This window comes from Euprymna scolopes, chromosome 28 (assembly GCF_053919585.1).
Source record: "Euprymna scolopes isolate OS-2025 chromosome 28, ASM5391958v1, whole genome shotgun sequence".
In the NCBI taxonomy this organism is placed as follows: Eukaryota; Metazoa; Mollusca; class Cephalopoda; order Sepiida; family Sepiolidae; genus Euprymna; species Euprymna scolopes.
Window position 1 is genome coordinate 82707360 of NC_136509.1, and position 17170 is coordinate 82724529.

Below are 17170 nucleotides of genomic sequence, written 5' to 3' on the forward strand. Positions count from 1 at the left end.
GATTTTATTTTGTTTGCTGCAGGTCACTAACATTTCTTACAGTTCTGCCATAAAAAAAAAAACAAACATAACCAGTCCAAACAAGATTCAAGACATTGGAAACACCCGCTATTTGATAAAGAGGTTTTACCTCTGAAATATTATGAAACACAGTTACACATAGTAGATCAATGTGTAGAAGTAGTGACTAAATAAGATTTACTAAAAATCAGTTTCTGTCCCTCTCAACAGGAATATATACTCGTTTTATTATGATAGCCTTATAAGTTTAAATCTGTCAATGCCGGGAATATACAGCTAGTTTTAAGATAATACAAAAAAACGTCTTTGGATAAAAACTATTGTCTTTACAATTCTACATCAACTGGTAAATATGGTTCTGATAGTATGAAACTTTTCGGTAATAATTCTTCACTCTATAATAAATACCAATTTGTGTGTGCATATATATATATATATATATATATATATATCAGAATCCTGAGGTGAATAGGAATGATTATTGAATCGTAGCATGAAGTCTTACAAAATATTTTTAGGAGGTAGTATTTTTATATAAGACAATCCCAGCCAAAAAGGGAATAGCTCAATATACTTCATGGAGCAAATGAAATTGATAATTTAAAAAAACAAAAAAAAATAAAATAAAAATAAAACTATTTAAATTTCATTCAGAAAAATATTTCTCAAAACAAAAACATTTATTATTTGAACAAAGAATACAATTCAGAGTACTTTCCTTAACCCATGGATTTTCGATGTAGGCTCATCTCAGAGGAAAAGTTATTTTCCTCTGAGGAGATGAGCCTAAATAAATAATAAATTTTTGTTTTGAAAAATTAAATTCTTCTGAATGAAATTTAAATAAACTATATAATTTAAATAAACTATATAATTTAAATAAACTATATAATTTAAATAAACTATATATATTGCATTGACACACCGGTTCTCATCAGATCACCAAAGTTAAGCAATATTGAGCCTGGCTAATACAAGATGAGTTGACCATTTGCCAATTATAAGCGCTGTATGTTGCTCTCTGCTTATCTCGGCATGGTTTCTAGCCGTCCTGAACCTTTACTTGCCACTGGTATGCAACAATGCGCAACTCTTGCCACAAAAATTCCACATGCAAGCAGATATCCAGCCTGTCAAGACTGAAGGAAGTTACCACATATGTGTATATAAAAGTTCATTTCAAAAGGAATATTAAGTGTCCCAGCTAGGTTTCTATGAAATAGTTATTTTTTAGTTTATTTACTTAATCAATAATTCACTCTTTCAATACCCAAGAAAAAATAAATTAAATAAAAATATCAAGAGATGACGTAGGAATGTATCATTTTTCTTAAAAAATTCTTTGAAGGATAATCACCTCAAAATGAACTTTCTACAGAATGGATTCCTGCAACGAAATAAAGCCTTAATATTTGGAAGGTGATAGTTATTTGGAAGAATTAATTCTATCACTAATTTTTTTTTTTCAACACTCATCAAGGTCTAACGTGGAAAAGGGATGGGAGTCATGAAATTCCTAATGACTGAAAATACTGCAATATTGTTGAAGATGAAGCATTATTTTTTAATTATATTTGTGAGAGCAGTACTGATAGAAAAGTGAAGATATACAGACAAATAGATAAAGAGAGAGAGAGAGAGAGAGAGAGAGAGAGAAATAGATAAAGAGAGAGACAAATAGATAAAGAGAGAGAGAGAGAGACAAATAGATAAAGAGAGACAAATAGATAAAGACAGAGACAAATAGATAAAGACAGAGACAAATAGATAAAGACAGAGACAAATAGATAAAGACAGAGACAAATAGATAAAGACAGAGACAAATAGATAAAGACAGAGACAAATAGATAAAGACAGAGACAAATAGATAAAGACAGAGACAAATAGATAAAGAAAGAGCAGGATATAAATAGATAAAGAAAGAGCAGGATATAAATAGATAAAGAAAGAGGAGGATAGAGAGCCAGATAAATAGTGAAAGAGAGGCAGATAAATAGAGAAAAAGAAAGAGAGGGAGTGGAAAAAAAACAAAACAAAAAAACCCCAGATCGCATTGAAACACGTTTTTATTTACCAAACCTGTTATAGAGAAAGATGATTAGAAAACAGAAAATAAAAACAAGTAATTTTATAAATACGTGTATTTATATGATGAAGAAATAAATGTTTCTTTCGTTATTGCTGAGAATGAGAAAAAGACCCTGAATTCTTCCTTCCTACACAGTTGTCAATCAAGCTTTTTTTTTTTTTTATTTTATAGATATGCATTCATAGAAGATGACAAAAATATAATTTTTTTTTTTTTTTTAAATTCTCATTAAGTCAGTTTCCGCTTTATAATTACGTTTTATTCTTAGCATATGGTTTTATACTGACAACAGGGACTTCTATTTTTCCACAGCTGAATTTATTAGAGTTAATAACTGGAAAATGTAATGAAAATGCTCTAACAATTATTCTGAACTAGCTAAACTTGTGTCCCGGCGTTGCCCGAAAAAATTGAAGGAGTGGATAGCCAAGATTATTTTACTATTACTACAAGGTCAAAAAACGAGTAAACAATAACTATTAGATGACCAGATTCTAACTTAGAAAACAGCAATTCTTCCCCCTTTGTAAGAAACATTGTCCATGGAATATGAGGACTAAAAGAATAAGATAAGAGAAACTAAAATAAAGCAAATATGGGAGCTAGAACCTATTTAAATAGAACCGATTCCCCAATCTAGTAAACAACATGCCCTGAAAAGAAAACTTGTGACACTAGTTAACTGAGGTTTCTAAGGCGGCTGCTGAGGGTGGTTTAAAATTAGAGACAGCAAGGAAGGTTAGTTCATAAATACCAACCCAGTACATCGGCAAGCTGAGAATGAAAGTCAGGATTAAAATGGATGTCATGTTTATTTTCTTCTCATCGCGGGATGATGCGACAAGGTTGGGGAAAGTAAGATTTGAAAAGCCAGCGCCCTAGATGAAGAGCACCGACCTGCAAAATGAAATATTTGGGCAGCCCAGTCGTCATTCTTTGGTAGGGGCGCCTCAGGCGATTCAGCAATACACTAATCTATTCTGAAAGGAGTGAGAACGTAAAACCTAGGAGGATGGACCTCCTAGAACTGCACAGGACCATATCTCAGTCAACAGAACAATCCACCTCAACAATGGTTTAAATTTTGCTTTTGGGGCATGATCCATTTTAGAGGCTGGCATTATAAAATGTTAATAGACTGCGATCCAGGGAGAGGTGGTATCGAGGAAGCATACAAGAAATACATCTTTACTGTAAACAAGGCATTAGAAAATGGCTTACTGTGAAAAGTCTTATAAAAGAGGGAAACCAAAATATTACAAACAATGAAAAAGTATTGTACATATAACGTTAAGTATGTGTGCGTATGTATATATTACTGATGGAGCAATTCTAATATCCCTCCCCCCTCATTCCAATACAATTACCGATTCTATACTAACCAGCTGATTCTTCATAAAACTAAACATTTAGCTATAAAGTTGTTATTTTGTCCTGATTACAATAAGAACAATGTTAAATGTGCAGATATTTTCTCAAACGTAAAAACACTCTTGTGGAGAGAACAGCTATAGATTTTAGTTTTAATGGTCGTTAAAAATCAATAAATATTTATTTTATTATTACTACTAGCAGTGGAAGATTTTGTTTAGAAAATAAAATAGTTAAAAGGAATTGCTTTTAGTAATAGAAAGTAGGCACAAAGTTTTCTGATTCCGATATCCCCAAAGATTCTTATTTTTTCGATTCATCATCCCAACATATACACAGGATTCACACCTAAACTAATAAACTGATCATTATGAATGATGAAATATATACTACCTCCGGTCGGAATTAGTTGATGCATAAAAATTTTCAGTTTGGTCGGAAATACTTGGTGCAGATAAGTTTCAAGTTTTATAAGGCAGTACCTTTGAAAGGAAATACAGGTTAACCAAATAATTATACTTAATTAAATTGACAATAGATTGTACGTACATTCTTACACTGTATGATTAAATAAATATACAAAAAAGTAATGCAAAAAGCTAAAACATCTATTTATTCAATTGTGTTAATTTACTTTTCAATTCTTCTGATATCAAAATTGAAGTGGGAAGTTTTCCTTTTCTTTCTAGCTGTGCTTTTGACATATGCTGAAGCCTGTAATTGTTGCCACCATCAGCCAAAATTATTTGTTCCATTGTCTCCTGCAATGTCAGGAAAATGTTGTTCAACTTTGATTTTTCTAATTCTTGAAAGCTGGTTTCAACTGCTTCAATTAATTCATCAATATTCTTTGGAGCCTTTTGGTGTTGTATGGATTGGATTGAAGTAACCTAGGTCAAGCACATTCAGATCCGGACTATTTGCAGGCTGGTTAACCAGTTCAATGTTCAGCCCTAATCTCTCCGATTCTTGTTTGAACACCGGGTCCGTTGGATGTACGTGAGGCTTAGCATTGTCTTGTCGAATTAGGATTCATTGTGCAATTGATCCACTTGGTCATTTGTTCCGTGTGGAAACAAGGACCTTTTCAACAAGGAATTCACGAAGATGAATTTTCGTGATTGTATCCATGATTTTAGTTACTATTGTTCCAGCAGGCCTGTTTCTGCTGTTACGTTTAGCCGCCTCTTGTTTGACAAATGGTCAAATTCCAATCTTCCTGTCAAAGTAACATTTGTGATGTGGATCCCAATGGGGTCGAGCCACGGCAGCAAGAAACATTACCTTTGTAATGAAACGCTTGCTTTTAGCGGTTCTTAAAGGGTCATGTTCGTCTTTGCCTAAATAAAATTTCCTTGCATTTTGCGTCATGTAAAACCATTTCTCATCAATATGTATGACATTAAACATTTCTCTAAAAGTTCCTTGATTTAAAAATCCAACTGCGATCGACAAAAATCAACGCGATATTTCAGGTTTTCTATCGTGAGAAGCGGTGTTACAGCATTTGAATGTGCCCAAACTTCGCCATCTTTCATCCTTGCAATCAACGTTGTCTTTAGTATTCCACATGCTTGAGCAGTAGACCTCAGTGGTTCTTTTTCTCAAGGGAATGGTGTTTATTTTTGTCAACTGTGAACTATAGTCCTTTTTTCGACCACAGAGAAACTTACGGCTCAAACAATCCATTGGCACCGATATATCGGACGAACTGTCTAGTGCTCATGACCAAATTCTGCCTACAGTATTTCTTCCTTTACCGAATTTTGTGGCAACATCTTTGATTGCACCTCGTTCTAGGATGCGCTCTTTAGACCTTTGTAGCAACGCTTGCAGAACTGCTGTTCGTCTTGAATTTGTCAATTCTCTCTTATCACTTCTGTTTTTACCTTCCACATTGGCATCAACCACATTTATATAGCCACTGTGGGTATTTTTAAAAATAGATTATATAACAGTCAACGAAGTAATGTGCATAGATTAAACTCTAAATGACTTTTAGAATGAAAACTTTCAATTAAGCACGCTCTAAAGTACTACCGGTTACCCCCTAAAACATTGAAATGGTGCGCGACAAAACCTAAAACGCGGACAGTTTTAATCCTGCACCAACTATTTCTGACCGGAGGTAGTATTTGATATTTAAACAACGCATTGGGTAATGTGGGCACATTTTTGTTTGTAAACTTTATCTTTTAAGAGGTATGATTCCCTTTTCAAGCTGCCCCCAACTCCCATAAAAAAAAAAAAAAACTCAAAATAAACGGGACAAAGAAAAAAAATAATGCAAAGAGTGGAATATCAAGTTATGAGTTATGAAATTGTAACTGGACCAACAAACATGCAAGGTGTCAATATTATCCATGTGCTTTTAATGAACTTAGGATATATGAATTAGACAATATGGTGGGTAACATGGACACTTTTTTTTTTTTTTTAATTTTGTGACTTTTAACATGCAAGTGGTAATGACCCCAAAAACCGCATATAGATTAGAGCATTCTGGTAAGGAGGGGGAAGAAAAAAAAAAAAAAAAAAAAAAAAAAAAAAAAAAAATCGCCAATTGCAAGTAGCATTTGGTTTGTGCTATAACACTTTTCAATGACTTTTCGAGCTGGAGCAAATATATTATCTCTTTCTCAGGTAATTGAACACTTTGTGCAATTTTTCCTCCAAAACACACACACACACACACACATATATATATATAGTGCCTATTATATATTAGATTAATGGTGATTGGAACATTAGTAGCTGTGAATAGGTTAGTGTGGGTTTTATATAGTGGGTTTAACATATATATATATATGTGTGTGTGTGTATCATCCAGAGTTGGCTTTTTTTTTTAGGAGATGAGTGGGTTAAGTGAGTATGGCCTATTTTTATTCTCATTAGTTTGACAACTTCTTTTCTGTTTAGTTTCGTATTTTGTTCTTGTTTTTTAATTTTTGGCATGATTTTGTGAAGTTTGTTGTTAAGGTGTTCATTCCAGCAGGTTTGCCATTTCTCTTGTATATGCGTTGATACGTCTTTTTAGATCTATGTATTGGACGCACAGCACAATAGTCATTTAAATTTCATGGCGGTGACAAGAGTCTTGAAAATGAGGAGCATACTGGTTGGCCATCAGATGTTGACAATGATCAATTAAGAGCCTTAGTCGAAGCCAATCCGTGAACAACTGTTCTTAACTTGCTTCTGAATTTGACGTATATTTACATATACAACAAACTCGACGTTACATATACAACAAACTCGACGTTACATATACAACAAATACCAATAACTTGAGAGATTGCAAAGCCCCCCAAAAAATCTTAATAAATGGGTGCCTCATAAATTGAACGACAACCAAACGAAACGCTGTTATGAAGTGCCATCTTTCCTTTCACACAACAAGAACCGGTTTCTCAACAGAGTTGTGACTAGTGATAAAAAGTGTGTTCTTTATGAAAACTAGCGACGATCAGCTCAGACGCTGACAAAGCTCCACGACACTTCTTGAAGCCAGAGTTGCACCAAAAGAAAGTCATACTGTTTGGTGGTCTGCGACCGGTCTTATCTATTACAGTTTTTTGAATGCAGGCAAAACCATTTTGGCAAAGAAGTACCGTCAACAAATGGATGAAATGCATCAGAAACTTTGACAACAACACCCAGCATAAGTCAACAGAAAAGGCCCAATTCTCCTCCACAACAATGCCTGACCGCACAAAATTGAACGAATTGGGCTACAAAACTGTCTCAGTCACCATACTCCCCAGATCTGTCACCTACCGACTACAACTTTCTCAAGCATCTTGACTAGTTTCTGCATGAGAAATGCTTCAAAAACTTAAGTTATATAAAAAAATGCCTTTAGTAACTTCATCGCCATGAAAAATGCGAGATTTTTACGTTACTGGAATAAGTACTTGCTTTGTGTTGGCAAAAGTGTGTTGATTCTGAAGGTGCTTATTTCAATCAATAAATTTTTGTTTGAGTTGAGATAACTCATCTGAATTTAAAAGTTAAAACCGTAAGAACTTATTAACCTGATTATATATATGAGAGAGAGAGACAGATCTGAATACATGTCCGTAGATAAATAAAAGCGATAGAAAATTCTCAAAGAGTCAAAATATCACGCCATCTTTGAATGGAAGGAACAGTGAATTAAGATAGCTGCCATAATAATGAATAAATGTTTTCAAAGAATCAGATACATTTTGGCTTTCACCTCTAGAACCCAGACGCTTTTTTTCTTTTATTACAAATGCTGATTAACTGCTAATAATAGTACTTTATTAAAGTAACCCCGAAAAGACTAATATACATTACGTTTGGATCTTTAATGTCTATTTAAAAAACAGGAAAAAAAAAACAAAAAAAAACAAAAACACCCGCCTTGTATGAAGATAATTTCTTCACAGCTGAGATAAGGGTAGATCCAAAATATCAAATATCAAACGGATACTAAAAATAAGTAAATTTCGGATTAGATATAATCTATACTTCAACCAAGGCAAAAAAAATACTCGAGGATAACAGATGATTAACAATAATATGCGAAGCTTGAAAATTAATTGAATAGACAAAATTCAATTGTGATCGTCTGGAATTCCCCCAAGGCGGATTGAACCAGCTTCTTCCAAAGGAAGAAAGGTCAATGGAATATAAATTCACAGGGAGTGTCAATAACTGCAACAGAGAGATGAAACTTTCTAAAGTTCAGTAATTGTAACAATGCAATTTGCAATCCCCTGTGATCCATTTCGATAGAATGGAAAGAAAAAAAAATAGGAGGCATTACTTTGTGAACGCCCCTCACATATATATAGTAATTTCAACAAACAATTAGCGTTTTCTAAAAGAGATGTATAGCAAGTTTATAAAACCGAGGTACATCTTTTATTTTGTCGCCTGCGATGTTTGCAGTGTCATGTTATCTTTGTCTACAAAGTTTCAGCAACTGACAAGCTCATTAATTATGAACAGATGTTGAGATTATACTTGAATGTATATACCTTATGATGAAACGAAAGACAAACTTTCACTGATTAAAACATCATGGTGTGAAGTTTAAGCCTAAGCTTAATATGATTCACACACAAAGTAAAGTTTTATTGTTTTATATTTACTTACAAGGTGGAACTGATAAAGTTGTCACCCTAAAGAAAACAGCACTCCCGTTATATTTTAAAACATTCATAGAAAAAAATCAATTCAGGTAAATTGATTATGGCGTATAGTTGACATCCATTTATTGTAGCCACCTTCAACCTCAATACAGGTCTGAAACTGGGAACATTCCTTTTTCACAAGCGTTGGCAGGAGCTTGGCGAATAGTAGTGATCAGGCTGGCTTTGGTGTTGTGAGAGGTTATGTTGGTGATATTCTCGCCGTATGAACAAACGAATTAGTGCAGCGGATTGAGGTCGGTGGGAGGAGGTGGGGCCAGTGAGAGAAGAGTACAAAATACTAGTACTCCTTCTGAAGCCAAGCCTGAGTTTCTCTAGACTTGTGAACTGGCACCGAGTCCTGCTGCCACACTCAGGGTCTGCTAGCAGCTACCTGATTGCACCAGGGGATCACCACACTCTTCAGTACATTCAGAAGGTATACTTTGGTGTTGACTTTCAAGCAGACTTTGAAGGTGTGAGGTGGCACGATGTGTCCCTCACTTGAAACCACACCAAACACCATAACTGGCCGGAAAATTTTCATCACCATAACTTGTATCGGTAGAGCAGGAGTTACACAGCGGCGCATCCCCGATCTTGCTTGTTGAGCATTGCGTAACTTTCTGATATGATAGAAGGCTCCTATCGCTCTTGGGATTTGTACAACTGACAAAAAAACAAAAAAACAAAAAAAAAAACGGTTTACATCAAACGGAAATGGAATCATTTCATCTTTTCTATGGTGACAATTTTATCATTCCACCCAATATTTATTTGCGAACTGTTATCCTCATCTTCATAGATTTTATTTCACCACATTTCGGCCAACTAATCCTCTGGCCTTCTTCAGGTGATAAACTGCAACGGAATAGGACTGCTGAGTCTTAATTGTATCTTCAGTAATTACAGCATTCCTACCCATTGTAGGTCATCACCTGAAGAAGGCCAGAGGATGAGTTGGCCGAAACGTGGTGAAATAACAACTATGAAGATGAGGATAAGTCCGCAAAAAAAATATATACAAATTACTCATCTCAAAAGATTCCAATAAAATTTTTTTATTGTTTTACGGCATATCACCCTCTTTGAGTTATCTTATGCCAAATCTAGTTGTTTTGGTGAAAGTTAATGCTTCAAATTCTTAATGACTTTGAATATTTATGGTGTTTGGTTCGGTTGTTTTGTAAAGGGAAATTGTTTTTGGTCCTACAGAACATGATTAGGTTTTGCAATTGGGGGTGGGGGAACAGGTAGCATTAACATTTAGAATGTTTAAACCAGGAAAACAAAATCTTTAGACAACCTAATCTGGTAGCACCAAAAAAAAAAATAAATAAATAAATAAATAAAAATAAAATAAAATAAAAAAATCAGGTAAAAGAATAAATAATTATATAGTCAAAAGAATTAGAAGTTGTTGAGATATTACACACACACACATACATATATATATATATATATAAAATCTTTGCTAAAAAAAGTTATACACTAAAAATGCAATATCTGTCAAAGATTTTTTTTATATTTACTCATATTCATCCCAAAGAAGGCACATTGCTACTATGAATTAGGAACACTGTTTACAGAGACATTTTAAATAGGGAGTTGAGTAGTGAGATATCTGCTCACACAGCTTTTAAATTTCTGCACGTTACTACAGTCGGGGAAGCAGGAAACAAAAAGGGAATTCCAAAATCTAGCAAGAAATTATTAGAGAAAAATTATTCTCCGGAATTAGGGACCTCTACAGTGAAGACGTGAGGATATTGCTGCCCATCAGGTTGGTCAAGGGTACACAGAGCACATTCTTTAAAATACTTGTAAAATAAGCACAGGGCTGCAGCATTGTGGCTATGAGAGAGGTTAGAGCTTATTAGTGCAGAACCTATTAAGTCAGACCCTGAATCCTGTTACGTTTTGTGCAACCCCGTGTTCTAATGTCACGGTTGCAACATTCACCCGGAGTCGGTCAGGCCGGCTCTTTCCAAATAGTTCACCACATTCTGAATACTGGCTGAACAGGCACGGTGATCCAAAACTACTTCCATAAGTGCAAACCACTCACGGTTCCAGTGATGGGCCCCTATAAAAGGTGAGGGCCCAGACTCAGTTCAGCATCCTGCTTCATCATCCTAGGCCAGGTTTTGAGTTGGCCACTGCAACCTTTCTTTCAGCCTGAGGTGGTAGTGGTGCTGAATCGATACTTCACGAATGAAGTTGCCTGGGTGTCATCTAAGGGTGTGGTTGAACTAACAAAGGCATCCTTAAGGAGAGATTTTTGGAGGGAGTGGATCTTGTAATGAGTGCAAACTGTACTGTTGGAAATAAACTGTTGCCAGCAGACACGGAGGATGTGGTGTAGGCAGTAACGGTCGCATACCTCCAGTTTGTGTAGTTTAGTGATGTTTTACTAAACAACCACTGCTGACCCCAACACTGTTTCCATAATCATCTCTTCTGGCCGTGTCATCACATTGGCGGTTGTTATGTGGGCGTGCAATGGCTTAAATTCTATTTGGCTCAGATTTAAAAAATCCAACCAGATTAATATTATAGATTAGATTATTTAATACTAGAAAATTTCATAAAATTCCTTAAAAAAAAGTATAAAAAATAAAGTATGTAAGTACTATGTTTTTTATAAACAGCTCTCTCCTTGTAAGTTTAAAAACATACTCCAGCCGAGATCGAAACCAAAACTTAAAAGACAGCGAGTCAAGTACAATAACCATTAGGCGAGCTTGACATGAAATGTTTTTAAACCTACTTATTCTTAACATAAGGAATTTGTAATGTGCTATTTCATGAATGCGCATGCGTGAATGGTTCAAACAGATAAAAATCCGATGACCCCTAGTACCAATTTTTCAATTTTGACCGCTTAGCAGCTCCTTTTTTCGAATGAAAACTGATTAAAAAGTTTTCCACATGTCTGAATATCATATATACCAAATTTCAAGTCTGTAGATTAAGAATTTGTTGAGTATATAGGTTGAGAAGCGTCTTCACACAGACATTCTCACTTTTACAGATTTAAGAGGACGTAATGTGTTCCATAGGCAAACTCTTTATACGTGTTCTATTGTTCTTCACCCTGGGTCAGTTTTTTTTAGTTTTTTTTTTTAGTTTTACCAAGATACCTATCGAAATATATAAACAAGACAGAAATAAATGGCAATTTGCTGCTACCTGATATTCAAAATCATCATCAGCTCCTGGTGCTAAGACTCTAGATGCAAATAAATATGGAATGCAAGGGAATAGGAAATTGTCTTGTTTTTGTAGATTGGTAATGATAAATAGACAAACATCTGCTATTGCATGTTTAGTGTAAATTTTTTTTTTCTTTCTGTATAAACAGGAAAGTCAAATGGCATATGCGTTCAGAAAGTTTCTTCAAGACAAGAACGAGGCATTAGTAAAAAAAACATAAACGTGTCATTTTTCTTCTATTTTGATTCCACACATAAAGATTCCCAAGATTGATTTTTTTTTTTTTTTATGTATTAACGAGTCACTGGCTATCAAGGCCTAAAGATCACTTGAGGATACGGGTCATGGAGTTTGTTAGGTGGATAGCATGTTGATTTTGTTTTACGGCATATCAACTCTTCTCTGGTTATTTAATGCTGAATCCGATAATTTTTGTCAAAGGTTTTATGCTTCACGTTCTTTATATCTTCCAATATTTATTCATGGTGTTTGGTTTGGTGGCTTTGTTTTACAGGATTTTAACCTTTTTTTTTTTTTTGAATATTTAATTCCAAATTTTTAATGCTTCTAATTCATTATATCTTCAAAAAATTAATTAACCTTTATACACTGCTTTCTATATTTTGGAAAGTAACTATTAGTCAATAGTGAGAGGGGGGGAGCGGTCGTAAAATACACTTAAATATGATATTTTAATTTGTCCGATTTCGTATATATATTATTATAGAATCATGATTTCAAAAGTTAAGAAAAGTATTTGGGTGCCATCACTTAGAATTGAAACCGAAAGCAAAACTAGCACTTAAAGCTGGTGACGTTACCACTGTACCAGAGTGACATGCATAAGAACTAATTAAAAATAAACTAAGATGAATGTACAAAATGTATAACGATTTTTTTCAATTTTGACCCCTTTTTAACCCCTTAAAAACTATTTTAACCAGCTAAAGACCCATAATAGAACTGTCCATAAAAAAATCCAATCATTTGAGGCCCCTAGCGCCGCTCGGTGACTTTTAGTTTCGGAAGTGATAGAGTTTGAAAGTCTGGAGACAAACAGACAAACATAGTACCTATTATATATTAGATTGATGGTGATTGGAACATTAGTAGTTGTGAATAGGTTAGTGTGGGTTTTATATAGTGGGGTTTAACATTAAACGATTGTTCAGATCGGGCCTCTCTAGTGCAGGTAAGAACCAACGTAGAGTGCTGCAGTAAACATATTCATTTTCCAGAATTATGGACTACTTCTCTTTTTAAGCATTATACATTGCCAATTATAGCAAACTTGACCCCATTTAGGTGGGGTGGGGGAGAAAAATATTAGAGAGAGAGAGGAAAAAAATAGAGGAAAATTGTTTTTTGGCTTTTTACTTTACAAAACTTAATCATGATTCTGCAAAGGAAAAATAAATAAAAAGAATAACATCAGTCTTTGATGCATTTTAGGTCAGGAAGCCAGTATCTTCCAACAGCCTGATCTGGTAACACCAAGGTGAATGAGGAGGCAACACCATGCAATCAGTTCTTGCTACATCATTTGGACTAGTTTGCACAATTCTTTCTAGAACTGTATATTTACAGGAGGGACCGCGTAAAGGTTGCCAATCTCCATAGGGAAAGTGGTGCAACGGGACCATATACATTCAAACTTGGCACATCCAAGTTATGTCAGTCGGTGCCCTGAGCCACTACCACTATTCGCTAACATTGATGACCTTGCTATACTTATTTGCAGTGAAATAAGTAAGAGTTTATTAATTCGACATTAAAAAAAACAGGCATTTTAAGTTGGAAAAAAATAGACATAATTTTCCAATACCAAAAGAAATTTGACAAACTCAACAAGCAGCAAAATTTAACCCCTACACTGCAGAGATCTATAGATGCCATAGAGCCTTCTACTCAAATAGCATCATCTCTCGAACTGCTAAACTATAGAATTCCCTCCCAGGTCACTGCTTTCCTGATTGTACTGGCATGCAGAGGTTCAAAATGTAATGTAAACAAACATCTTGCTGCCCATACCCAACTCACCACATAGTATCCTTGCAAATTTGGTTCCAATTAGTAGCCCTTTACGACATAGTGGCACTATACAATGCTTGAGGTGAAAAAAATAATTAAAAATTTTTTTTTTTTTTTTAACTATTTTTTTGTGCTTAATTTTGCATTGTTGGCATTAATAGGTCTTCACTAGGCCACCCGGTATCGCCCAGTTGTAAAATACACTTAAATATAATTTTAATTTATGCAAATTTCATATTTATTACTGAGCCAATTCTCTATTCATTATATTGTACCTAATATAATGATTATATATATATATATATATATATATATATATAAAAAATAACTTTTGTGCCATCAGCTAGAATCGAAACCAGTGTTATTCTCTACCATCTAACCTAAATCCACAAGGATATCAAAGATTTTAGAAGTAACAGTTTTATATATAAATGTATATTTGCATATGTGTAGAGGATACATATTGACTTTATGCCTACCAAGTTTCAATTTTGACCCTTTAGCAGCTATTTTTACTGGCTAAAAACAAAATCAAATAAACATTTTCCATAAATAAAGATTGTTTTAATTTTTTTTTGTTTTTTTTTTTTTTAAAAAGATTTTCCAATGTCTTAGTCAGATTGTGTTAAATTACAGAAAGATATCAAAAATAAAGAATCTATAAGTTCAAAACCCTTCAGTGATTATTTGGACACCTTATATATACTTGCAGGCCGCTCAACATTGCCCAGTCGTAAAATACACTTAAATATATTTTTGTATTTATTATATTGAACTCAATATATAGTAATGATTTTAAAAAAAGAAAAAAAAGAAAAAAAAAGAAAAGAAAAAAAAAGAAAAGAAAAAAAAGAAGAAAAAAAAGAAAAAGAAAAAAAAGAAAAAGAAAAAAAAGAAAAAGAAAAAGAAAAAAAGAAAAAGAAAAAAAGAAAAAGAAAAAAAGAAAAAAAGAAAAAGAAAGAAAAAAAGAAAAAGAAAGAAAAAGAAAAAGAAAAAGAAGAAAAAGAAAAAGAAAAAAAGAAGAAAAAAAAGAAAAAAAAGAAAAAGAAAAAAAAGAAAAAGAAAAAAAAGAAAAAGAAAAAAAAGAAAAAGAAAAAAAAGAAAAAGAAAAAAAAGAAAAAGAAAAAAAAGAAAAAGAAAAAAAAGAAAAAGAAAAAAAAGAAAAAGAAAAAAAAGAAAAAAAAAAGAAAAAGAAAAAAAAGAAAAAAAAAGAAAAAAAAGAAAAAGAAAAAAAGAAAAAAAAGAAAAAAAAGAAAAAGAAAAAAGAAAAGAAAAAAAGAAAAAAAGAAAAAAAAAAAAGAAAAAAGATTTGTGCGCCACCACCGAGAATCAAAACCGAAACGTTTAGCTTACGATTTACTTTTTCCTTTGATGTTAATGCCTAAGCTATGAAAACATGTTTGCTGCAAGGCTAAAAATTAAAAACATGAAGCAATATAATGTTACGCATGCGTATTCGTAATACCGTCGTTTGACTTTCACCTGGCAAATTTCATTTCTTTAATTGTCACACTTTTGCACAAATTTTCCCCGGCTAAAACTCAAAATATAAAGTTTCGCATGAGTTCGAATACCTTATATATTAAGTTTCATGTTTGTAGACCAAAAACTGACACAGGAGTTTGGTAGGCAAAATTTTTAAAACAAATATATATACGCATACACAAATATATATAGAAAGAGGTTTGTGTTTACTATAACCTTTTTACGCAAATATTATGCAAGTATAAATCATGTAGAATATCTGCATGAATATAATTACACGTAACAGTTAAAGATGATCTTCCTATAAGAAAACCAAAAAAACGAATAGGGAATTAAAATGAAGGTTTAAAAGAATATGCAAATTAGCTAGATCTTTTTGCAGAAGAATACAATTCCACGACAGATATATAACGAAGTTGTATTTTCTTTTTAAATAAATAAAAAAAGGAGTTTCAATATGAATATCAATACACGCACAAAAAAAAAAAATTATATATATATATATATATATATATATATATATATATAATTTAAAGGAGATTAGAACAATAGTCTAAAGAGCTGAGTGTATTTTAATGTAACAGTGAAATTACTAGTTTAATTAAAATACAGGAAATAGAAAGTGCTCGTTGTAATTTAGATATATAATAAGCTCGATAGTTAAATGTCCTAGAGCTAATTCAATATTAAGTAATGTGATTTATAATTTAAAATTCAAAAATCAAATTTTAATTAAATTAAAAATCCGTTTCATAAGAAGGAACAGCAACAAAATCAATTATCTGTACGATCGTTTCGGAAAACAATGCTTTTTATTGTGGTATACATCAAGTTATGTAGAATAATTATATATAGTTTTTTGGTAAGCAAGGTCTCCTCATCAGCAAATTTTGGAGGGTTTTATTGACACCATAAATAAACCTATATATATATATATATATTGGTTTTTACGGTAATCCTAATAATTAAAAAAACAAAAACAGACAGAATCGAGGGGGGGGGCGTATTAGAATTGCTCCAACACTATTTTAAAGAGCAGAAGAAAAAATAAAGGGGTATTTTTTTTTTTTACGACCTGTCCCAGCGTGGTATGAACATTAATAACCCCATGTTAAGAACGGCTTCCGGAATAAACATCCCCCAACCTCGAAAGCCATTCTTAACATGGGGAGGTTGAGGTGTTTATAATACGCTGGGGCACATTGTAAAAATTTACCAAAAAGAGAAATATTTGTAAATTTTCATGTTTGAAAATATTGTTCTCGGACAAAGCCAGGTTTCTCCACTAGTTTAATAATATGAATAAAAAAAAAATCACATACTTAATTCGATTTACTTTAAGGCTTACTAAATATCAGACTAAACGTGCTATCAGTGAACGACAGGGGGGAGGGGAGAACGAAAAAAGGTGGATAGGTTACTAGGACAGCATCCCGGCACGCCCATGATATATCAGTCAAATAAACAAACCTATATAAAATGTACATCATTAGCTCGTTTTCCAGTTTTAGATATGAAATAACTAAAATTATAACCAATAATTATTTACACGGAAGGTTGTCCTTATCTTGGTTATGTTTATTTTTCAACAAGTACTTTTTCACATGATTAGCAACCTTCCAGAAATTTAAAACTGAACATTTTTATTTTTTTTAATGGAAATTGTTCCAGACAAGGCATTAAGCCAATTAATGTAAGGAGCTAAAAAAAAAAAAAAAAAAAAAAAAAAAAAAATTTGGTCGTCTTCAAGTTCAATGTAAACAACTTCTTGATTAGTCGTTCCCCTTAAGTAATCTAA

General features: G+C 33.0%; 1 protein-coding gene across 11 annotated transcripts in view; it reads right to left on the minus strand.

Annotated features, from left to right (window-relative positions):
* LOC145249704 (protein DENND6A-like) overlaps nt 1–17170 on the minus strand; it is a 242388-nt gene that overhangs the window by 149223 nt on the left and 75995 nt on the right. The window lies entirely within an intron of this gene.